Raw genomic sequence first — 25584 nt, 5'->3', positions numbered from 1 at the left:
TAACTCCGTATCCAAGTGTTTTACCTCTGCCTCCAAGCATTTCACCTCCATTTCCGTCTCCAAGCATTTTGCCTGTTTCCTCTTCTCTGCTTCCAAATCCAAGCGTTTTAAGGCCATCTGTTTTTCATGTTCTTTCTGTCTCTTCAGCTTCCAATCTGGATAATTCTAGTTTCTTTTGGACCTCACTGTTAGAGAGCTTATTCCTTCACTCTCCCACTTCCCTGGTCCTTCTCACATGAACAGAGAGCAACAATACCCGAAGTCCGAAGGTGCAAACAATTCGATGTTTATTGGGGTGAACTTCCAGCAAGCTTAAATACAAGTTCCTTTTTCTTATTTCTGAATCCCAACTTACTTCCTGTTTGCCCCTAATTTATATAGTAATATTCTTAGCTATACCTTAACCAATCATTCTACTAAAATTTAACTAACCAATCCTAACATATTGTAACATGATTATGTAACCAATTATATCCCACCACCTTAATTAGTTTACACCCAGCAAAATTAATTATACAGCAGACAGGAACAATCACAGAACCAGACAGAGATTATACAGACAAACAATAGCAAAGTGGGAACTATAATGGCAAGACAATACAGAAGTGAGGATTTCACATCCCAGCTATTGATAAGTGAGTTCTTGCCAGACAGGATGCTATCAAACTAAGTTTTCTTTTACATTTTCTAGGCACTTCCCTTTCTCTGGAGGTGATAGGAATACAATCCTGTCCTGATAGTGCCTAACAGCCCAATAGCACCTTATTTCAATGTGACTAGTTTGGAATGTGAGGATGTGACCGTTCGCTTCCTAGCTTATGGCTGCCTCTGCTGCTTAGCCAAAGGCCTTAGCCTAAGAACAGGGCCCCAGACTGTCACAGTAAGAGAAGGACCTTACATTGGCAGACAGTGATTTTGATTCTTTCTTTTATACCTCTAACTAGCCAAGTGATAAGAATACACCTAAATTCTTAAAGTACAGGCCTTTACAGACAGGCCTGAATATCTATATCCTAACACTCACTTTCCATCATCCTAGCCTTCCTGTGCTTAGCCTAGTCTAACCCAAGAGCTAGAAAGAAAGAAAGAAAGAAAGAAAGAAAGAAAGAAAGAAAGAAAGAAATAAAGAAAGAAAGAAAGAAAGAAAGAAACAGCTTATGAATTCCCTTGCAGTAACTTAACTACTCTGCCCTCAGGTAAAGGGGGAAAAAACTCCAGCTGCTCTCAGCTAAACAAAAAAAAAGAAAAAGAAAAAAATATCCTTTAAAAACAAAAACCTCCCTGATTATCAAGCAGCCAAAAGAAAAAAAAATGTGTCCTTTTAAAATTCTGAGCTCTGTGCTTCTGGTTCAAAATGATCCCAACGCGCTGCCACCATGTCAGGGTTCCCACCCCACTCTGAACTCTGGGGTACAGATGTGGGGACCCACATGAAAGACCCCCTAAGCTTATTTCTACCAGCTTAGGTTAAAAACTTCCCCAAGGCACAAATCCTTTCCTTGTCCTTGGATGGTATTACTGTCTAAAGTGGTTTAGACAAAGATTCAAGAAAAGGACCGCTTGGAGTTCCTTTTCCCCAAAAATATCTCCCCCCCAAGCCCCTTCACCCCCTTTCCTGGGGAGGCCTGAGAATAATATCCTAACCAATAGGTTAACAAAGTGAGCACAGAACAGACCCTTGGGTTTTTAGGACACTAAAAAACAATCAGGTTCTCAAAAGAAGAACTTTATTATAAAGAAAAAAGTAAAAGAAGCACCTCTGTAAAATCAGGATGGAAGGTAGTTTTACAGGGTAATAAAAACACAGAGGATTCCCCTCTAGGCTCAATTTCAAAGCTACAAAAACTAGACTAAACCTCCCTCTTAGCATAGGGAAAATTCAGAAGCAAAAACAAAAGATAATCTAATGCATTTCCTTGCTATTATTTACAATTTCTGTAATTTTAGATGTACCATTTCAGTAGGAGCTGGGTTATCTGCTTGGTCTCTCTCTCTCTAACCAGAGGGAACAACAAAGAGAGCACAGACAAAAGCTCTCCCCCCCCCCAGATTTGAAAGTATCTTCTTTCCTTATTGATCCTTTTGGTCAGGTGTCAACCAAGTTATCTGAGCTTCTTAACCCCTTACAGGTAAAGGAGGAATTTTATGCTACCCTTAGGAATATCTTTATGACAATCCCGCATAAGCCACTGTGCTAGTGGCCTACACTTGGAAAGTAATTAAACCCCCAGAAGGGGATCTGAGCTGTTAAATGATCGGGCTGGAGAACTGGGGTCAGAACAGACCCAGAGAGAGTGAAACCATCGTCACCAGGGAGAAAGCCCTGGGGTGTGGCCTGATCCTAGGGCCGGGACTGGTTAAAGAAGTGCAGACACACCCAACTAGAAGGGGAGTTTGCAAGAGGTGGGTGCCATGCTATTACACTAACCCACAGAGGAGAATGGGGAGGATGCATGGGTTGCCCGAGATGCATCCCCCATGATGCAGCAGCAGGGTCTTTTCTCTTGGGGAGGTGTGGTGGTGCATGGTGCCTGCAGTGCATCAGGGGAGGTGTAGTCTAATCAGGGTGCCCAACCCATAGAGGAGAATGGAAAACGTGAGGCACAAGAACTACAATTCCCAGGAGCTGCTGAGATGGCCTTTCCACACAGATATTTTGGGGTTTTGCTGGAATCTCCAAGTCTTCTGCAGGAAAAACACCCCCATCTTTAGACCAGCTCTAACAGACTCCTCTCATTTAAATGCTGACAGGCACCTTCTGGGGGAAATCAGGATTTGGTGACATGGGTCTCATGTATTGGAGACGTGTCCGTAGGCTGGGTGAACACTCCAGCACCAGTCGTCCTGTACTCTAGTCAAATTCTTCTACCCCGGAGTCCAAGAACCTGAGATTTCACCCACACCTTTTCCCAGTCACCTCCAGCAGGATGGACCCAGTTCCCAACATTGTCCCAGCCCTGGTGTGGATGGGAGAGAGGAGACACCCCACGATCAGGTCAGAGAGAGAGACTGTACCTGACAGGGACAGGAAAAGCTGGAGTGATGTTTCTTCAATTTATCAGATAAATTCTGCAAAGGAACAAAAAGAAATCATCACATCACAGACTTTACAGGGCTTAGAAAGGCTGGGAACATGGGGAGAGCTTGGCCAGCTGTGAGATGCAGCCACCTCTGGGGCAGGGCAGCAGGGGAACAGCTGCACAGTGATGCCGTACGGACACTGGGGTCATCACTGAGTGCCAGTGGAGAGCACCCCATCCCGATCCCTGCAGCACAGCTGGCCGGTCCCCACCTTTATCTTGGCAGCGAGCTGTGTCCTGGTGAGCAGCTCCCCATGCCAGTCCATCCAGATGTGTCGACCAGCCAAGCCCACCAGGGCAGTGACGTAGTCCCTAAGGCACTCCTGGAAATCCTCACCCATGTCTGCAAAGGGGAGAGAGATGGACGATGGTGGATTTAATCCCCCTTCTCTCTACCTTCCACACGCAGGCATGAGCAGCGACCCAGTCACATTGTTCTGCACATGGCAGGGGCTCAGAGCCACTGTCCTGGCTCCATTACCTCTCAGGGTTCTCTCACTCCCAATCATGATCCACTTGCCAGGGAAGGGCATCAGGTAATAGCGGGTGCTGATTCTCTTCAGCGCTTCCAGGGCGTTTGCAAGGGGACGTCACCTCCAGCATCTGCTGGAGCCAGGGGGAATCGTTATATTGATGTACAGAGCTTACAACCATGAAATGCAGCTAGCAACGATAACTGAAGAGTGGAGAAACACTCAGAGCTGAATCCTGCCAGCCGGGAAAGGCTCCATGTCCCATTCCCCCCGACCACCACCACCACCAAGTCCCACAGTCATCCGTCTGACGTGTCTCAGATGCTGCTCCCCACCCTGGGCTCTGAGAACCATGGAGCTGCTCCAATCCCGCACCAGCAGGTCAAGATGCTGCAGGGGAGACAGGAGGGGAGTGGGGGGTCACTGGGGGTGGGGTGGGGGGAGGCTGGGATGGGGAGAAGGATGGTGTCTGCTGGGGAAACCTCAACGCCTTGGGAGTGGGGCAAGGGGTGTATGGGGCAGTAGCATGCTGTGGAGTGGGAGAGGGGTGCAATGTGGTGATACATGGGGCAGGGAGGGTGATGAGGGGGAAGCCGTCTCAACTGAATGGGATGCAGTCAGTAGGCTTCTCCCATCTCTTTGGCCAGCTGCACAAACATCTGTGGAGTGAAGACAACAGAGTGTGGGGGCCGGTGAGTCTGGGGTCTGGGAGGTGTTTACACTGGGTGAGGGGATCCTTCCTGTAAAGCAGAAAGGGGCCTGGTCAGCCCCACCCCCCATTTGACATGCTCTCTTTGCAGTGAGGCCTGCCAAGTGTGAAACGAAGGTGGAGATGGATGGAGACATTTTCCATGGGACAGAGAGAAGCAGGATGCTCCCAGCCAAGGGGATGAGGGGATGCCGTGGGGCATGGGGGTCTGGTGCTGGGTGGAGAAATGAGCACACCCCTCTTCCGTGCCCTACGCCCCACAGAGAAGCAAGTCCAGTTCCTGGACTCACCAGATCCAACCTGTGTCCCGCACAGAGAATCCCCCCGGAGCACAGTACGGGGCAGGACACTCCATATGCCGCATGTGGCAGTGACGTCACTAAGGGTGTGACTGACGAAGGCTCGATTCAGTGGGGCTGGGGCTGAAGCTGGGTAAGAGCCTGGAGAGAGGAGAAGAGCAGAGCAGGGGCAGAGTGACAGCCCCAGGCCCTGGCTCCAGCAGCCTTCCCACCGACAGCGGAGCTGGGCTGGAGGGGAGGGAGGGGGCCAAACTTTGCCCAGTGTCCCATGCCCGACACCTGGGAGCAGAGAGCCGTGCTGGGCCATGCTGTGACTGTGCTGAGTACAGAGGCCCAGGTGACCGAGGGAGAGTCATTTTTTCTCTCTGGGCCTCAGTTTCCCCACAGGACCCATGGGGAGGGATAATAACCCTGTGGGGCTAATGGAAAAACCTGGCCCGGCCATGTTGTGTGTCGCGCTACCCAGCCTCACCTCCAGGTATTCAAGATCCGGGTCCTTCACCTGACAGCCAATGTTAAGTATCTGCAAATAGCCAGGAGATGGACAGAGCTACAGCAACGAGCAGTGACGGCCGCCCCAGGCCACTTCCCAGCCACGTCACCCGCCCCGAGCACAGCACCCCCTAGTGCTGCGCGGGGCATCGGGGGCAGCCCAGCCTGCCAGGGGAGAGCGCCCCCTCCTGAGCCCCTGCCCCGCTCCCTGCAGCACAGCGCCCCCTAGTGCCTCAGTGAGACACTGGGCCCAGCCCTGACTGCCAGGGGAGAGTGCTCCCTGCTGAGTCCCTCACCCGCTTCCCGCAGCACAGCACCCCCCACTGAGCCCCCCAACCTGGTAGGAGCTGAGCAGCATGGACAAGGCGGAGGGTTTGATGCTGGTCTCCTTGTTCCTTTCAAAGTCCATGGAGCTCTCAGTCTTGACCAGCAGCACGGCCACCTGGCGGGGCCAAGAGTGAGAGCCCCAGGTCAGCTCCCGGCTTTGTCCAGCCACCCAGAGCCCCTCTGCCTCTGGAGCCTGCCTCCTGCTCCACCCACATAGCACCTGGCATCTTCTCGCCCACCCCAGTGTTAGCTGCCTCATCTCGCTCTTCTCCATTCCCCCCATTATGTCTCCCTCAGCTTCCCCGGGACCTCCTTCCCCACGTCTGTCCCCTCTTTCCCTCCCTATTTCCCCTTTTCCCTCCCTTCCCAGGCCTCTACCATGTTCCCTGATTTACCTTTCCCTTTCCCCACTCCCCCAATGCCTCTTCCCCCTTCCCTGTGACCCCCAATGCCCCCGCTTACCTTCCCAGCCTTGGTCGGGACCCAGAAGGGCTGACTCCACGCCTACACCCCCTTGGTGACTCACTGCATGTCCCAGTGCTGCAGCCGCGCCGCCCAGCTGGAGCCAGGCCACGCCGCTGCCTCCGCGCAGCACAGAGCACCAGGTCAGGCCGGGCTCTGCAGTTGCGCTGCCCCAGGAGCTCCTAGCCCCGCCGCCCAGAGCATTCCGCCGGCGGCAGGGTGTGCTGAGGCTTTGTGGGAGGGGGGAACAGCAGGGGAGGGGCCGGAGGTAGCCTCCCGCGGCAGGAGGATCCCGCGGGCTGGATGTGCTCACGGGCCATAGTGTGCCCACCCCTGCTCTAGGCCCAATGGGTGGCAGGTGAGATCTCACTGGCAAACTCAGCCCTCGCGGGTCTTTAATATTCATCATCACATCTGCACGGAGTGTGCAAAAAGGGTCATGGGTGAGAATTATGCTCTTAAAATGTGTTTGGCACAGCATGCATCGGCTGGGTTGCCCTGGGCCAGGGAGATGTGGTAACCTGCTTGACTGGGTCTCCAAGGGAAACTGTGGGATATTGGAAAAGTATTTACATAGAAGCTACACAAATACATCAACACGGTGATGCCCCATCGGGAGAGAGATGCTTAGGTTGGGTTTGACTTTTCAAAGGACACATTTCAATGGTTTCCTTGGCTATAAAGCTGGGCGGGGGGAGAGGCCCTGAACCTCAAATAAATCACTGAATCAATGGCTCATCTTCAATATTCCTGTCTTGTCAAAGTGTCTCGAGTGAAGCTTTTGCTGAAAGCCAGTGACCCGCTGGCAATAAATATCACTCTGCAATGTCTGTATTCATGCTAGAGGAGAAATTTGGATACTCGCTGGTATTACGCCTTGTCATAAATATAAAGGGAAGGGTAAACCCCTTTAAAATCCCTCCTGGCCAGAGGAAAAATCCTCTCACCTGTAAAGGGTTAAGAAGCTAAAGGTAACCTCGCTGACACCTGACCAAAATGACCAATGAGGAGACAAGATACTTTCAAAAACTGGGAGGAGGGAGAGAAACAAAGGGTCTGTGTCTGTCTGTATGCTGCTTTTGCCGGCGATAGACCAAGAATGGAGTCTTAGAACTTTAGTAAGTAATCTAGCTAGGTATGTGTTAGATTATGATTTCTTTAAATGGCTGAGAAAAGAACTGTGCTGAATAAAATGACTATTTCTGTCTGTGTGTCTTTTTTGTAACTTAAGGTTTTGCCTAGAGGGATTCTCTGTGTTTTGAATCTAATTACCCTGTAAGGTATCTTCCATCCTGATTTTACAGAGGTGATTTCTTTACTTCTATTAAAAGTCTTCTTGTAAGAAAACTGAATGCTTTTTCATTGTTCTCAGATCCAAGGGTTTGGGTCTGTGGTCATCTATGCAAACTGGTGAGGATTTTTACCAAACCTTCCCCAGGAAGTGGGGTGCAAAGGTTGGGAGGATTTTGGGGGAAAGACGTGTCCAAACTATGTTTCCCAGTAAACCCAGTTAGAGTTTGGTGGTGGCAGTGGAGATCCAGGGACAAAGGATAAAATTAATTTGTACCTTGGGGAAGTTTTAACCTAAGCTGGTAAAAGTAAGCTTAGGAGGTTTTCATGCAGGTCCCCACATCTGTACCCTAGAGTTCAGGGTGGGGCAGGAACCTTGACATGCCTTAAACAGAGACATTGAATTTTGGGGTGATAGGAGCTGGGCAAAGAGACATTGGCGTTATCCTGCACTGGTGGGACTAAACAGAATAGAGCTCCTGAAATCACAGAATGGCGGCTCCTTCGAGCAAGGGAGCTGAAGGCTCCAGGAAATGACTGTAGGGGAGAAACCCATCTCGGCAAAGACTTTGACTTGAAGAAGTTCAGCGTTAGACTGGGAAGCGTATTCTCCTTTTTCTTTGCTTGTTGCCCTACCCAGCTTTACTCCTTACACGCGGTGTCACCTAACCCTAGGGCCTTTTATTTAATCAGCCTTGTTTGATTTTGAATTTTAACCAGCCCAGGGCTGGGGTTGGAATCAGCGTGTTTGCCAGACCGTGGCAATGCATTATCTCCATAAAGAAGCAACAAACTGAACAGTTTCTGGGCATGTTGCAGGAGCGGGCTGGGTACTGCTGGGAGACATCTCTGGGGAGTCCAGGAGATGGGGTTCAGAGTTTGTTTCCCCCAGGATGAGGACAGGACTTGCCAAGCCCTGAAGGGTTTGCTGGCAGGGTGGACAGGGAGACTGAGGTGGGTGACCCAGAACTCGCAGTTCTGGGAAGCCCAACAATTCATCACCATGGCAGCAATTCATACTTTTGGGGGTGACCCTTGCAATGGGAAGGGTGTTGGGGTCCCTCTGCAAAAAGGGCACCATCGCAGAATTGAAGACAGAGGCCAGAGGTGACACCTCCCCACTCTAGTCTGGGTTGAACCCGAAACCATTACAGGGAGTTAATTGTCCAAGCGTGGGTCAGGGGTGGTGAGGAATAAATGGTAATGGGCGTGCATCCTCAGAATCTGATAGACAGATGGACACGCTAGGGAGCAAACAGATAGATAGACACACTACTTTCAGACAGACCGGCAGACAGACACTGTAGTGTCCAGCCATGGCTCCAGCGAACTGGACGTGTCAGGGTAGGGGGCACTCACAGACATGTGTGCAGCTCTGAGCCCTCCAGCAGGGGGCAGGATGGGGACGTTCACACCCCAGCTCACTCCTGTTTCCATTTACACTCACTGGGCTCCGGAGCTGGTGCAGCAGGCAGTTCATCAGGAAGGATTTGCTCCAGCGCTGCTCCCCAGTGACAGACACCAGGCAGACAGGAGCGTCCTTCACCCCACCCTGCTCCAGGCAGTGGCTCAGGGCCTCCTCCTCCAGGATCAGGCCCCCTTCCTTGTCCAGACGCACCAATTGCACCGGGAGCCCCGGCTCTGGCTGAGCCCCCGGGCCTGCTGGAGGGACAGAGCAGGGTCAAACCTGGGACACCACCTGTGAGCCTGCCAGTCTCCATCTCCCCAGAGCCTAGCCCTTTGCCCCATTCCCACCTCCTGAGCCATCCAGTCCCCCGCCCTGGTGTCGGATCAGAGCTGGTTCCCCCTGGAGGGGAAAGGCCCCATGCCCCATTCCCACCCTCTGAGCCAGCCAGTCCATGGCCTCCTGGATCAGAGCCGGTGCCCCCTATCACAGAAAGGCCTCATGTCCCATTTCCACCATCCGCTTTGTCTCTCTCCCCTCACGTGGTGTGTCTCTGATTTTCTGTCCTAGGTTTTTGACGCATGTGTCCAGGATCATCCTGTGCTTGGAGCAGGGGTGGGCAGCACTCTGGGCACCGGTATGGCTGGGATGAGACCTAGCTCCAGTGAGCTGCAATGCAGAAGTTGTGGCCGCAATCGATGGAGACGGGGTCTTCCAAGATGTCCAGGCAGATGGAGCAGGTGAGGTCCTCCCAGAGTTTCTGCATAATCCCCCCTGGCGCTGGCTTCAAGGGAAGTGGTGGGGTCACCCTGAGAGACAGACAGAGGGGAGTAGTGGTTAGTCCAGGAAGGGTTTGGAGTCAGGACTCCTGGATTCTTTCCATAGCTCTGGGAGGAGAGTGGGGTCTAATGGTTGGAGTAAAAGAGAATGAGACCCAGGCTTCCTGGCTCCTGCAGTTTTCCAATGGAAAGAGAAATTTTCAGGCTCTTACTTGACCTGTGAAACATTCCCCACTTTTCCTTTCTCCCATGTCTGATTCCCAAGTGAAACTAATTTTAAACTTGCCCGATACATCCTCATGTCCCGTTTGGCTCATCGCATTCACAGCCTGGCAGCGTTAGCACCATTGGGCTGAGTGGTCATACACTTGGAGGGGGGGGCATATTTACCAAGCCGCCCATGCCAGATGATCCAGCGGCAGGCATCTGGTCCCCAGCTAGCACAAGATGGAACTTATGCACCTGGAAGATGTTTGAAAAATTAACTGGACGAGCGAATCGAGGGGCTGCGCTTCAAGTGCTGCGATTTCTCCCCTTGGCCGGCCAGCTGCAACACACTCACTTCCCAACGCCACCTCTGATCCCACCCAAAATCTCTGGGGCTTATCTATGTGTAAATGGCCAGAGCCTGGCCGGTTTTGGTGAAAACCGGAAAACCAGAAAGAGGGGGAATGAAGGGCATACGGAGCCCTGGGCATCTGGTGGGGCCAGCCAAAAGCTCTGCAGGTGGCTGGAGAACAGAGAGCCAGGCACTGGGAAAAATGAACATGTCCCTGCACTGCAGCCCCTTGGTCTCAGCTGGGCCAAAGTGTCCAGATGGGGGGGTAACATGCTGGCACCTTGAATGGGTGAGGGCACGGCCAGCACGGAAACAAATAATAATGTAGGGAATAGGGGGTAACAGTCACTTAAAGGGAGCAGGCAGAGCTCTGTGTGCCCCCTTCCCCCCACAACAGGCACCCCCTGTGCCCCCTGTACTCCTCCCCCATGCCAGGTGCTCTATGTGCCCCTTCATCCTCCCCAGGTAGTCACACACTGAACACCTCTCTTTGTGGGTGATAAAGCTGTTGGTTTCTGTGGACACTTTCCTCAAAACTACCCCCCCCCCCATTCCTGGCTCTGAGGAGGCCGAACTGCAGGGGTGTTTCAATCTGGAAGACCGCTCCTTAGCACCTCCCCATTGTGGCCTGTTACACATGCTCATGGAGGAGCACAGCCATTCCCGCCCTAACACACCACAGAGACTGGGCCGTCTCCCAGTGAATACAGAGAAGAAAGAATCAGATCCTTCAGCTAGCAAGGGCTCGACCCCGCTCTGCTCCAACAGGGGCGTCTCAGGCCGAGCCTCCACGGCTGGGATGATAGTGGCACAGCAGCAGCACCACGGCTATGCCAACGTAACCCTGCCATAAAGACACAGCCCACAGCGGTGGCAGGGGGTTCAAACCCCACCTCCCCAAGCTTCAGTAGCTACACTGACAGAAGCCACCATCCATCCACCTAGCTGGGTCTCCGCTGGTGGTCAGGTCCGCCTAGCAATAGTGATTGTGGGGGCGGTGTGTGTGTGTCGATTTCTCACCCCCCTCCAAGCAATGTAGATCTACCAACCTGAATGTAAAGTGCAGACCTGCTTCAATCTCTCCTGACGGACACAAAGGAGATTGTTAAATGCCTCCGTTGCTCTGGGATGGTCCTGCACCCAAGACCCTTTGCCTGGCCATCTTCCAGCAGAACAACACTAATCACGAACACTGAATGCTCTACAGATGTCAGTCCCAAGTGACTTCTGCTTTCTCTCAAGCACCTTCCCCAAACAAGTTGGGTTTCTTGCTCCCTCCCACCCCAGCCTCCACTGCTCCCATTGGGAGGCTGTTCCAGAACCTGCCATCTCTGGGTGCTAGGAGCCGCCTTCTCATTTCCCACTGCTTTTGGTCCAGCCCCCATTGTCCTTCTGCCACAAGGTCCTTCAGCTTCCATGGCTCTTCCCCATTCTTGGAATTCCTCCCACCCATGCCTTCCGGGCGAGCAATCACAACCACACTCAGCCATCCTACTAGACTGAATGAGCCAGGCTCTTTGAGTCTCTTCCCACAAGATGGGCTCTCCATCCCACTGCTCGCACCAGCAGCCCCTCTCTGCACCTGGCCCAGCACAGAGCCCTCTTGCTGTAACATAGAGTCACAGATCCCAAGGCCAGAAGAAACCTTGTGATCACCTAGTCTGATCTCCCTGTATAATCCGGGCCAGAGAATGGCCCAGAGCTAATTCTTGGTTCATCTAGAGCAGATCTGTTAGAAAAACATCCCAGCTTGATTTTACAGTGATCAGTGATGGAGAATCCCCCACACCTGTTGGTAAGCCATGCCAATGGTCAGTGATTTTCAGTGTTAAACGTTGACACCTTATTTCCAGTCTGAATTTGTCAAGCTTCAACTTCCAGCCACTGGGTTGTGTCAGACCAGATAGATGGAGGATCCCTCTGAGATCTAATTTCCATTCCCCTTGTAGGTACTTACAGATGAGGTTCATGCCCCCCATAAGCGCCCTCATTGTTCAGCTAAATAGATAGGTGCCAGATTTGGACACAGGATTGCAGATGAGGTCTTCCCAGTGGTCGCGTGATACACAGAACAGAACATTGTGCAACAGCATTCTGAAATCCCTTTCAACCTATTACCACCCATAAACGTTTCACTTCTTTATCCAGAAGTTACATTAGAGGAAATACCTTTGCTTTTGGCGGATACAGACTCTCTGTCGACCATCTGTGTGTCCCAGGTGTTCCTCTTAGGATGACATCATGCTGACCTCCCTTGACAAATGGCTCAGCCCAAAAACAATTTGGCAATTTTCATTTCCTTTCAAAATCATTCCATTTCCCTCCCTTCCCTGACTTTTTAAATTAATCTCTCTCTCTTTCACACACACACAATTTTCATTTTTACAAAACTATTTTCCTTTTCTTTCATACTCAATTTGGTCCCAAATCCCCTTTTTGTTGAAAAGAAGTTTGACAAAAAGTTTTCAGTCCTCTCTCCTTAAATTATTTCTTGACATTTAGGCCCGAGTTTGGCTGGCAAAGAACAAACCCATTATGCCCTTAAGTCATCCTCAGACTTCACAGCCTACAAATGTAAGTAGTTAAACAGAGTATAGATCATACAGCACTGGAGCAGAAAGGAATTACATGCAGAAAACAAGCCATCGGTGCCTGTCTGTGAGATAGAAGTTGATGTTCCAACTCAGCCTCTACAGCTAGATGGAACTTTAGTTCTGCTGGGTTCGACTGCACTTGAGCTGAGCAGCTGTATGGTTCTTATTAGATTTGAGCACAAGTTTCCTTCAAGGGTTCCTGGATGCGTCTTTGAGGGCAAGTCAGGTGACAAACCTTCATATTTAATAACATGTGGCCAATCAAGTTGAACCACTTCTCACTTTAGCTATCATCCTTTTTACAGTGTGAGAGAAATATGGGCTGACTCATGCATTTTCATAGTTTGCAACAGGATACAACTTACTCCCGATTATCCGAATAGCTTGGGGGGACATGACTGGTTCCACAGTTACATGGGACTCTGGAGTCAGCACTTTCACCTCATGGCCCAGCTTGGCTCTCTGCTCCCAAGTGTCGGGCATTGGGCACTGGGCCAAAGTTAGGACCCATCACTCCCCTCCAGCCCAGCTCCGCTATTCGTGGGTAGGCTGCTGGGGCCAGTGCCTGGGGTAGTTGCTCTGCACCTTTCTCTATTGCTCCAAGTTGAGGTGGGTTGGGGCACCAGAACTGAGATGGGGCGCACCTGTCTCTCCCACCATCTCAATGACCCCAGGTGGCACGGAGAAGGAATCTGCCTGAGTGCAATGCACAAAGGGATCAAATCAGGACAAGGGGGAGGGAAAGAAGTAGGCTGGGACAAGGAGTCTGGAGAGATTGGACCTGGGAGGGGAGACTGGGACCCTGGGGGTGGCCTGGAAGGGGAGACTGGGACTGGCAGCCACTCCTTCTCTTTCTGCAATCCCCTGCCTCGTTCACTGCTCCCATTCCAGCATCAACCACAAACAAGGCAGGCTCCTCTCTGACTGCCCAGCAGGTCTGGCTAACGTTAACACAGGTGTTTGTGTGTCAATGTAACGATTCCACCTGGCTCCGGTGGATGCTGGAGGCAACGTCTCCTCATAGACACCCCAAGGCCCTGGAAGTACTGAGCAGAAGCAGCACATGCTGTTACCTCATGGCCTTTCCCAGCAGAGGGATCATGACTGGGAACGAGGGAAGGCTGAGAGGTAACGGACCCAGGACACTGGCTCTGACTCCCCTCCCATGTGCAGAGCAATGCGACTGGGTCACCGTTCATGCCCATGCATGGACAGTGGAGAGAAGAGGGATCAGACAGGCCCTAGATTCCCCCACCATCGTCTGTCTCTTTCCCCTTTGCAGACATGGATGAGGATTTCCGGGAGAGCCTGAGGGACTACGTCACTGCTCTCGTGGGCTCAGCCAGTCGACACATCTGGAGGGACCGGAATGGGAAGCCGCTCACTGAGACACACCTCACTGCTGGGATACAGGTGAGGACAGGGCAGCCTGGGAGGAGAGCTCAGTCTCTAAGCAGAGTCAAGATGGATTAGGACATGGATAGGAAACCACTGACTTTGACACAGGGAATGAGGCAGGGGGGCATGCTCCCCTCACTGTCAGTGATTACCCACATTCCTGTGCAGCGTTGCCGTGCGGCTGTTACCCAGCTGCCCCACCCCAGGGACAGCTGCAACTCAGCATGGGGCGAGCCCTGCTCATTGTTCACACTCTTTCTAAGCTCTGTGGTGTCCTCTGTCACAACTGTTTGTTTTGGTTCCTTTGCAAAATTCTCTGAGCTGGTGAAAGAATGTCACTTTAGCTTCTCCTTTAACTTCAGGTACCTTCTCTGCCTCTGACCCAAACGTGGGGTGCCTCTCCTAGCCCGTCCATGCCAGTGCTGGGGTGGGGTTAGGAAATGCATCCATCCTGCTGGAGGTGAAAGGGGAAGGATCTGGGTGAAATCGTAGGTTCTTGGACTCTGGGGTAAAAGAATTTGGTGCTGGAGGGTTCGCCCAGCCTACGGACATGTCTCCAGTTTATGAGACCCATAGAACTAAATCCTGTTTTTGCTCAGCAGACGCCTATCAGCATTTAAATGAGAGGAGCTTGTTAGAACTAGTCTGAAAATTGGGGTGTTTTTCCTGCAGAAAACATGGAGTTTCCAGCTAACCCCAAAATATCTCTGTGTGGAAAGGTCATCGTGGCAGGTCCTGGAAATTGTAGTTCTTGTGACTCACATTCTCTATTCTCCTGGGTTGGGCACCTGGTTAGAATACATCTCCCATGATGCACTGCAGGCACCCTGCACCACCACCCCTCCCCAGGAGATGAGATCCTGCTTCTGCATCATGGGGATTGTAGGTCCAGCACCTCATCCTCCCCATTCTCCTCTATAGGTTGGTGTAATGGGGTGGTCACCCCGCTCCAGCCCTGAAAGGGTTAAAGGCCAGCCCTTGGAGAGGGCTGGGGCTGAAAGCCAATAGGAAAAGGCTGGGAGGCAGCCAATCAGGGCCAGGCTGAGCCCTATAAAAGAGCTGCAAGGCCAGCAGTTACAGAGTTTCTCTCCCTCTTGGTAGAGAGAGAAGGACCTAGCTGTCTGAAGGAGCAAGGGTACCTGAGGCTGAGCAGTAAGGGGGAATAGGGTAAAGGAGCTGGGTAGCTCTAGCCTGTCAACTCCCCAGGCTGAGGCCTTGGTTTAGGCCTAAGAAGGTACTGGGGCTACAGGGGTGCAGCCTGAGGATAGGCGGAGGCAGCTGGTCCAACCCCCATGCCGGTGATGAGTGGCTGTTATGGACTGCAGTCTGCCCTTTGAGAAAGGGGCTAAATGATGACTGGCAGTAGCCATTGAGGCAAGGTGGGGATAGAGAGTTGGGGTTCCCCTGGGAGGGGAGACCCAAAGTGTGGGGACTGCTGTAGGGGCAGAACCCCAAGGTAAAGGGCACTGGGGTCTGGGAGGGACACAGGGGCCTAAGGCAGGCAAGACACTAGCCTGCAGAGGGTGCTGGACAAGAGCTAATTCCCACATGACCAGCAGGAGGTGCTGTGGCGGTGAGTGTTGATTGGCTACATTTGGGCTCCCAACTTGGCATGTAATTCCCATGAGCCTGGCCTACAGAGGAGAATGGGAGGTTGGGACAACCAGACTACATTTCCCATGATGCCCCACAGTCTCCTTTTTTGGTGAGGGGAGGCAGTGCATGACTGCTGCAGGGCACCATGGGAGGTTAGTTCACACTGAGTTCTGGGGGTATAGAGGAGAATCAGGCATCTGAACCACACTTCCCATGACTCACCAGCATCTCCTCTCTTGCTGCAAGTACCGTGGCCCTGGTGCATCATGGGAGGCACATGCAGTGGCAAGGGAAGGGGGCAGGATAAGGTGGATTCAGGGGCTCCATCTGCTAGCCCCTCTGGGGAGCGGGGCATAACCACAGCACAGTGTGCTCCAGCCATATTTCCACCTTCCCCCGCCCCGTGCTGGAGCCGGCAGCACAGACCTTTCCACCTGGCATCACAGGGCCTCTGGGGAGGTGGGAATTGATCCAGCTGAGCAGAACCTCTGTGCTGGCTTCTTTGGCCTGATCTTCCTGCACAGCCCTCACCAAGCCCTTCAAGTCATGGTTGTTCCGCCTTCCCCCACAGCATAGACAGACCCTTAGACATAGACTGTAAAGTTCTCTTGGGTGTCAGCCTAGGATTGGCTGGGATGGGTGCTACCCAGGCCCCCTTCTAGAGGAGAACTGGATGCAGGGGGCTACTCTGCATGGGGGAATTGTCCGGCCTAGCTCTTCTGGAACAGTTACTCTGCAATAACCTCTCCAGGATAGCGCCACAGCAGAGACCATTCTGGAGCCATTTCTCCTTCACTACAAGATTTAACCCAGCCAAAACAATACCCCTCCCCCACCCCCAAATAAGAGCTGAAATTCACACCCAAACCACCTGCCTCCTGGAGAGTGATAACCCTCCCCAATACCACCAGACCCGTGAGAGCCGGTGTCACTGATGCACTCTCAGGCGTCAGCCTCAGGTCAAGCCTGGCTGGGACAGAGGTTTCCAAAGACCTTGGCTACAGGAACGTGCCAAAAGCGCTGGGCAGGGCAGGGAAGGGAGCCGATGCTGAGCTGCTGTGGGGATCAAATTATAAAGTGGTCGTACCAGAAGCCCCAAGTAGGTGCCAAACTGGCTAACAGCGTTGCTCTATTAGGTGAGGCTGCTGTGGGGGGAACTGCAGCCATGAGGTGGAGACAGGGCCCCATAAAATGTGGTTCACCACATCTTTGTCTTCCCTGAGCAGATGGCCATCACCTTCCAGAACCAGAGAGTTACCATGTTCTCTTTTTGAGGGAGAGGGTGAGTCCGAGGAGTGGGGGGCTGTGCCCCCAGTCAAGGTAACCCCAGGGAACCAGCCTGGCCAGCCCCACTGACTACAGGCTTTGGGACAGGAGATTGGAGTTCATATTCGCTTATAGGGTGGCTGTGTAGATGGGAGACTCTGACCCTGACACAAGGGGAGGCCCGATCTGAGTGGAGGAGGGGGGGATCTGTGCAGTGCCTGGTGTCTCCGTTCTCCATCAAGGGGGTGGGATCTGTGCAGGGTCTGGCAAAATGGGGGGACCTGATCTCAGTTGGCGGGGTGTCTGTGCAGCACCTGGTGTGATGGAGGCCCCGATATCACTCATGGGGCATCTGTGCAGTATCCTGTGTGACGGGGACCCAGTTTCGGTCTGGGTCTGTGCTACAATTGCCCCTTCTGATGCTCTTGGCCATCTCCTCTCCCGGCGGGTGCAGGATGGCAACTCCCAGAACCTGATTACCTGCCTGAAGGTGAGGCCGAGCAAGATGGCAGAGCAGCGTGGGCAGTTGCTGTGATGGTGCCGGACAGACATGCAGGAGAACCAGAGAAAGAGGCCCTGTGACAGAGCTGGAGGAGGAGCTGACACAGGAGGTGAAAACCTTCCTGGAGACCCGTGCTTCAAGAAATTTGTCATTGTGGTGTGTGTCGGCATGCGGGTACCAGTCCTAGTGCTGGTGAATGGAGCTGCCGGTGCCAGGATTGCTGCCATTGGAGCTGGAGCAGGTGCTGTGACTGGGGTATCCGTGGGCTGGGGCATGGGTGTGGACATAGGGCAGAAGGAAACCAAAAGGGCCAGGGCTGCCAGAGGCCAAAGGGAGGAGGAGGACAACACTGCCGAGCCATCCAATGAGGACCCACTGATCTGAATGGTGACCCCAGTCTGGGGCGATGAATGTGGTAACAGGGCTGCATCGTGGCCCAGACTGGTCACCCATGCACCACCCCAGAGAGGGGGAGTCGTCACCCACAGATTCTAAGAAGGGACATTGGTCCAACCTGCTCTTGAAAACCTCCAATGACTGTGTGACACACAGGCCCATCGGTACCAGCTGGCAGAGATTTCAGTGCCCTGTGTCAGCAACTCCTAACAGGCCTGACAAACTCGCTTCACCTAACAAACTGCTGGCATGGATTGTAGCCATAAATAGTGTTTTGTAATGTATCGAATTCAAGCCGGGAGCACACTGGACATTAATATCTGTCTGTAGTTGTTGGGATATGTAAAGGTTAGCAAAGAGCTGGGAAACTGCTGGTGTGCTAGCATGGTATTAGGGAGTAAAGTCACAGACAGGCACTGTTTGTTTCCTTGATGGATAAAGTTCCCATCCCTCTCCCTTCCCTTCTGCCTGTTAAGGATAGATAAGCGTTGCAGCTGCATAAGGAATGTGACTGTCTGAAGGATAACACTTCTTCACACAAAGGGTATCTCCCCACCCACCCTTCCTTTTCCAGCTACATAAACAAGCTCAGGGTCATGGCCCTTCCTCCTTCCCCTGTGAACTGCTGATTAAGGGAACTTGTGGCTACAATTATTGCAAAGAAATGTATCTTCAAGGTAAAAATGTGGGCATAATATGCTTAATGCTGTAAACAGGGGCGGGTATAATTATATTCAGTATATAGCTATTAATATTCATTATATGCACCTTTATATTATCAAACAATGGTTTTGGGCGTTGTCAAGGTTCCTTCCCCACTTTGAACTTGATGGTACAGATGTGGGGACCTGCATGAAAGACCCCCTAAGCTTATTCTTACCAGTTTAGGTTAAAAACTTCCTCAAGGTACAAACTTTGCCTTGTCCTTGAACCCTATGCTGCCACCACCAAGCGTCTTAAACAAAGAACAGGGAAAGAGCCCACTTGGAGTCATCTTCCCCCACCAAAATATCCCCCCAAAGCCCTATACCCCCTTTCCTGGGGAAGGCTTGATAAAAATGCTCAACAATTTGCATAGGTGAACACAGACCCAAACCCGTGGATCTTAAGAACAAGGAAAAAGCAATCAGGATCTTAAAAAAAAAAAATTTAATTAAAGAAACAGTAAAAGAACCACCTCTGTAAAATCAGGATGGTAAAAACCTTACAGGGGTATCAGATTTAAAACATAGAGAACCCCTCTCAGCAAAACCTTAAGTTACAAAAAGACACAAAAACAGGAATATACATTCCATTCTGCACAGCTTATTTACCAGCCATTTAAACAAAAGAAAATCTAATGCATTTCGAGCTAGATTGCTTACTAACTTTTTACAGGAGTTCTGAAGAGCATTCCTGACCTGGTCCCGGCAAAAGCATCACACAGACAGACAGACCCTTTGTTTCTCCCCCCTCCAGCTTTGAAAGTATCTTGTCTCCTCATTGGTCATTGTGGTCAGGTGCCAGCAAGGTTATCTTAGCTTCTTAACCCTTAACAGGTGAAAGGGTTTTGCCTCTGGCCAAGAGGGATTTTATAGTTCTGTATACAGAAAGGTGGTTATACGCTTCCCTTTATATTTGACAACCCGCGCCTCCCCAAATCACAGATAGGGTGAAACGCTGGCTGGGATTTCTTCCTGGAGCTCTAGGAGAAAAAAGAGTTAATAAGACACATGCACCTCTAAATATACTACCAAGTACATAAAGACTAACAATATTTTCCACCTCTCACGGACAATTTTAACCAGTTGATTCTGGGAAGCTTTCACAGGAAAGTGCATCAGCCACTTTGTTAGAAGCTCCTGAGATGTATTGGATGTCAAAATCAAAATCTTGGAGTGTTAAACTCCACCGAAGAAGCTTTTTGTTATTTCCCGTGGCGGTACGAAGCCACTATAGCGCAGCATGGTCGGTTTGCAGGTGGAAACGCCGTCCCCAAATGTATGGACGTAGCTTTTCCAGAACGTAGACAATGGCGTAACATTCTTTTTCACTGACTGACCAGTTGCTTTCCCTCTCAGACAGCTTCTTGCTCAGAAACACGACAGGATGGAATTCTTGATCCGGTCCTTTCTGCATTAAAACTGCTCCCACACCTCGCTCGGACACATCTGTGGTTACTAGGAACGGTTTGTCAAAGTCTGGGGCCCTTAGCACAGGGTAAGACATGAGTGTTGCTTTAAGCTGGTTAAAGGCCATCTGACACTCTTCCGTCCACTGAACTGCATTTGGCTGTTTCTTTTGGGTTAGGTCTGTCAGTGGGGCGGCGATTTGGCTGTGTTGTGGTACAAATCACCTTTAATATCCGGCCAAGCCTAAGAAGGATTGAACCTGTTTCTTTGACTTTGGGACAGGCCACTTTTGGATAGCATCCACTGTGGCCTGTAGGGGGTTGATAGTTCCTTGACCCACCTGGTGTCCAAGGTAAGTCACTCTGTTTAGGCCTATTTGACACTTCTTAGCCTTAACAGTTAGTCCTACCTCCCTTATGCGCTCAAAGACTTCTTGTAGATGTTCCAGGTGTTCTGCCCATGAATCCGAAAATATGGCCACATCGTCAAGGTAGGCAACTGCATATGCTCCTAATCCCTCTAGGAGATAATCTACAAGCCTTTGGAAGGTGGCAGGTGCATTCCGCAGCTCGAAAGGGAGCACATTAAATTCATACAGCTCGACATGTGTGGTGAAGGCTGAACTTTCCATGGCAGATTCATATAGCAGTACCTGCCAGTACCCCTTGGGCTCTAATAGTTCATCTGTGCGTGGCATTGGATAGTTGTCTGGGCGAGTTACAACATATAGCTTACGGTCGTCCATGCAACAATGTATCTCCCAATCTGGTTTGGGAACTAGAACCACTGGAGATGCCCATGCACTGCCAGAGGGGCAGATTAAACCCATCTGTAGCATGTCCTGGATCTCCCATTCTATAGCAGTTTTAGCTTGAGGAGACACCCGGTAAGGTTGGACTTTAATTGGGTGAGCATTACTTGTGTCATTGGAGTGATATGCCCATTCAGTCAGTCCTGGGGTGGCTGAGAACTTTGGCGCATAGCTAGTACGCTGCTTCTGGATCTGCTGTCGCTGCATACGCCCAAGGGTCATGGACAGGTTCACCTCTTCCACACCACCAGCACTTCTCCCTTCGTAGTAGACACCTTCAGGCCACTCAGCATTATCTCCTCCCTGGGGTGTAAACTGACAAACCTTTAATTCTCTGGAATAAAAGGGCTTTAGAGAATTAATATGGTATACCTTAGGCTTTTAGTTTGAGGTGGGGGATGCTATGAGATAGCTAACAGCTCACAGGCGCTCTTGGACCATAAATGGCCAACCCCATGACGCTTCCATCTTATGGGCCTGGATCACCTTCAATACCATGACCTGATCCCCTACTTTGAAGGAACACTCTCTGGCATGTTTATCATACCAGGCTTTTTGCTCTTTTTGAGCATCCTGTAGGTTCTCTAGCAAGGGCTGAAGAGTTTCGGAGGTTGGTTTTTAGGTTGTTTACAAAGTCCAGAATGTTAGTTTCTGGAGAAAGTGTAAACCCCTCCCATTGCTGCTTCACCAACTGTAATGGCCCCTTAACCTTGCGGCCATATACAAGTTCAAATGGTGAAAACCCTAAACTGGGATGTGGTACAGCTGTGTAGGCAAAGAGCAACTGCTGCAACACTAGGTCCCAATCATTGGAGTGCTCATTTACGAATTTACGTATCATGGCCCCCAAAGTTCCATTAAACTTCTCCACCAGGCCATTTGTTTGATGGTGGTAAGGAGTAGCAACCAAGTGATTTACCCCATTAGCTTCCCAGAGGTTTTCCATAGTTCCTGCCAGGAAATTAGTTCCTGCATCTGTGAGGATGTCGGAGGGCCAACCTACCCTGGCAAAAAATGTCTGCGAGTGCCTGGCACACACTTTTAGCCCTGGTGTTGCTTAGAGCTACTGCTTCCAGCCATCGGGTGGCAAAATCCATGAAAGTCAGTATGTACTGCTTTCCTCTGGGTGTCTTTTTCGGAAAAGGACCTAGAATATCCACAGCTACTTTCTTAAATGGAACTTCAATGATGGGAAGTGGCTGGAGAGGGGCTTTGACCTGGTCTTGGGGTTTTTCCATTTTTTGGCATACCTCACAAGACTAGACATAGGTAGAAACATCCTTGCCCATTCCCTCCCAGTGGAATGACCTCCCCAACCGGTCTTTGGTCCTGTTCACCCCAGCATGGCCACGAGGATGATCCATGAGCTAAGCTTAAGAGCTTGACCCAGTACTTAGTTGGAACTACCAACCGTCTCTGAGGATGCCAGTCTTCCTGTTGTCCACCAGAAAGAGTTTCCTTGTATAAAAGTCCTTTTTCTACAACAAACCTGCATCGATTAGAAGAGCTGAGAGGCGGTGGTTGCTCTGTGCCACCGTCCAAGCTCTCTGGAGGCTTTCATCTACTTTCTGTTCTATCTGGAACTGTTCCCTTGCTGCTGGAGACATCAGTTCCTCACTGTATTGTGGACCTAGGCTTGGTCCCTTTGGAAGCGAGGTAGGGGATGGGGCTGTTTCCGTTGACTGTGAACCGCTCTCCGCTGGTGCACTATGTTGCGGTCAGTTTCCGGCTGAGCCTCTTGTGTAGGGTTATCGGCTGCTGCTGGTTCAGGTTTGGTGGGGCCCTCTGGTGTTGGGGTTGCAAGTACTGGGTTCAGTGCTGGCAATGGGTCTGGTGCTCGTTGTTCCGCCAGTTCCGGTTCTGGGACTGGCTCTGTCTGGGTCTCTGGGACTGGATCCACTACTGCTGTTGCAGTCATTGGCAGGGGATCTGGTTCCACCACCTCAGTCTGGGTCTCTGGTAACACAGATTGGGCTCTTATAGAAGGATCAGGAACAGAGCTAGATGTGAAGGCTTGCTTAGCCTGGCTGCGGGTGACCATTCCCACCCTCTTGGCTGACTTTACACGATTGGCCAAGTCTTCCCCCAACAGCATGCGGATGGGATAATCATCATAGACTGCAAAAGTCCACGTTCCTGACCAGCCCTTGTACTGGACAGGCAACTTGGCTGTAGGCAAATTGAAAGAGTTGGACTTGAATGGCTGAATCGTCACTTAGATCTCTGGGTTGATTAAATTGGGGTCCACTAAGGAAGCATGGATAGCTGACACTTGTGCTCCGGTGTCCCTCCACGTGGTGACCTTTTTCCTGCCCACACTCACAGTTTCCCTCCGCTCCAAGGGTATCTGTTAGGTATCTGGGCCTGAGGACCTCTGGTGTTATCCTGGTGCAATGAACTGTAATCTGTTGGGGTTCTTGGGGCAATTGGACTTTACATGCCCCGTCTCATTGTATTTAAAACATTGTCCAGTTGACGGGTCACTGGGGTGAGGTGGGTTGCTGGAGAATGGTGTGGCGAGACGATAAGGTGTCTGGAGGGTTCCTTGGGGGGGTAATTGGAGCCTTGGGCAGCCCCCGGTAGTAAGGGGTGGTCTGAGGTTGTCCCTTCTGGTATCCTCTCCAACTGCGACCAGTTTTCTTTTCTGCCACCTCGACCCATTTGGGTCCAATCTCCCCCACCTCGATTACAGTTTTGGGCTTCCCATCCAGGATGTATCTTTCTATTTTCTCAGGAACACCCTCTAGGAACTGCTCCATTTGCATTAGGAAGGGCAAATCTTCTGGAGATTCAACACGTGCTCCTGATATCCAGGCATCCCAATGTTTCACAATGTGGTAGGCATGTCTGGTAAATGACACGTCTGGTTTCCACCTTAGGGCTCTGAATCTCCGACAAGAATGCCTGGGTGTTATCCCCATTCTGACTCTTGCCTTGGATTTAAACAGTTCATACTAGTTCATGTGTTCTTTAGGTATTTCAGCTGCCACCTCAGCTAAGGGTCCACTGAGCTGCGGCCTCAGCTCTACCATGTATTTGTCTGTAGAGATGCTGTACACAAGGCAGGCCCTTTCAATGTTTTCTAAGAAGGCCTCGGTATTATCACCTGCCTTGTAGGTGGGGAACTTTCTGGGATGGGAAGTGGTACCTAGAGAAGGATTGCTAGGGTTTGTTGGTATATTCTGCTGAGCCTTTATCTTCTCCATCTCCTCCACATGCTTCCTCTCTTTTTCCTTCTCCTCCATCTCCATTCGTCTGAGTTCTACCAGTCTTTCATGTTCCTTTTCTTTTTCCTCAGCCTCAAACCTGGCTAATTCCAGCCATGGAGTCTGTCATCCTAACCTCTCTGTTTTTAACTAACTTTACACCGAAGAGTGAGAGAGAAAACAAAAAAAAACCTTGGCTTGTAAAATTTTGCTGTGGTGTAATATGATACCTATATTCTCTGATAGTGATTGTCAGCCTACAGAGAAATCCTAAAAAAAAAAAAAGAAACCTAACACCTTTGTTTCCAGGCAAATAGGCAGAAAAACAAAACTTCAGGTCTGTGAAGGCTTGTGAATTTCCCTGCAGGAGGTTAACTACCCTGCCTTTAGGTAGAGAACTCCAGCTCACAAGACAATTCCCTTTTGTCTCCGCTCTGGCCCCAAAGCAGAGGAAAAAAAAAACTGTTTTCAGTTTAACCTGCTTTCCAGCAGCCCAAAGGAAAAAAAAAATATTACCTTTTCAAATCTGTGCTCCTGGTTCAAAAAATCTCAAAATGATTTCAAGTTGATTCCACCGCTCTGCCACCATGTCAAGGTTCCTTCCCCACTCTGAACCAAAGGGTACAGATGTGGGGACCTGCATGAAAACCTCCTAAGCTTACTTTTACCAGCTTAGGTTAAAACTTCCCCAAGGTACAAACTATTTTACTTTTGCCCTTGGACTTTTGCTGCCACCACCAAACGTCTAACCGGTTTTATTTTATTGGGAAAGAGCTTGTTTGGAAACGTCTTTCCCCCAAAAAATCCTCACCAAAACCTTGCAACCCCCTTCCTGGGGAACGTTTGATAAAAATCCTCACCAATTTGTATAGGTGACCACAGACCCAAACCCTTGGATCTTAAGAACAATGAAAAAGCATTCAGTTTCTTAAAAGAAGAATTTTAATAGAAGAAAAATAAAAGAATTACCTCTGTAAAATCAGGATGGTAAATACCTTACAGGGTAATTAGATTCAAAACGTAGAGAATCCCTCTAGGCAAAACCTTAAGTTACAAAAAGACACATAGACAGGAATATTCATTCTATTCAGCACAGCTTATTTTCTCGGGCATTTAAACAAACAGAATCTAATGCATATCTAGCTAGATTACTTACTAAGTTCTGAGACCTCATTCCTGTTCTGTCCCCGGCAAAAGCATCACACAGACAGACCCAGACCCTTTGTTTCCCCCACCACTCCAGCTTTGAAAGTATCTTGTCTCCTCATTGGTCATTGTGGTCAGGTGCCAGCGAGGTTATCCTAGCTTCTTAACCCTTTACAGGTGAAAGGGTTTTTCCTCTGGCCAGGAGGGATTTTAAAGGTCTTTACCCTTCCCTTTATATTTATGACAGGGTGTCTGCAGCTCTTGTGGGTTCCTTCTGCCCAATGTTGCCACCCACCGCCACACCAATATACCTCCTGGTTGTAGTGTTACACCCCAATGGCCCCCTCCCTCAGGGGACCCCCAGGGGGAGGCAGATTAGCATTGTATATGCACTGTATATTGCTAATGTGGTTGCAAGCCTTGCAGGGCATTTTGGGAAGGGTTAAAGGTGTGAGTGTGGAATGGAAGATTTTTTTGTAGGTGGCGAAAGGCCAGAGGGGGAAGGAGGGAAAAAAGCAGAGAACTGGTTAATTTATACTCCAGCTTACTCAGCCAAAGCTCACAGCTGACGCTTGGCTGCCTGTCAAGAAAGACGGGGGGGCCTTGAATTCACTGACTAGCTGTCAGAAAGACAGATGCAGCTGAACAGACTTGCAAGACAGCAAGGCCGGCATGAAGGAAAA

At 50.7% G+C, this 25584-nt stretch overlaps 2 pseudogenes; both read right to left on the bottom strand.

The window, feature by feature from the left end:
- Positions 1-3229: 3229 nt before the first annotated feature.
- LOC144266443 (RING finger protein 112-like) lies at positions 3230-6162 on the bottom strand (annotated as a pseudogene).
- A 75-nt stretch (positions 6163-6237) lies between these two features.
- On the bottom strand, positions 6238-9303 carry LOC144266442 (RING finger protein 112-like; annotated as a pseudogene).
- Between the last annotated feature and the right edge of the window lie 16281 nt (positions 9304-25584).

The sequence above is a fragment of the Eretmochelys imbricata genome, chromosome 6, assembly GCF_965152235.1.
Source record: "Eretmochelys imbricata isolate rEreImb1 chromosome 6, rEreImb1.hap1, whole genome shotgun sequence".
NCBI classification, from domain to species: domain Eukaryota; kingdom Metazoa; phylum Chordata; order Testudines; family Cheloniidae; genus Eretmochelys; species Eretmochelys imbricata.
The sequence above is the reverse complement of the archived record's forward strand: the minus strand, read 5'-3'. Positions and strand labels throughout refer to the sequence as shown.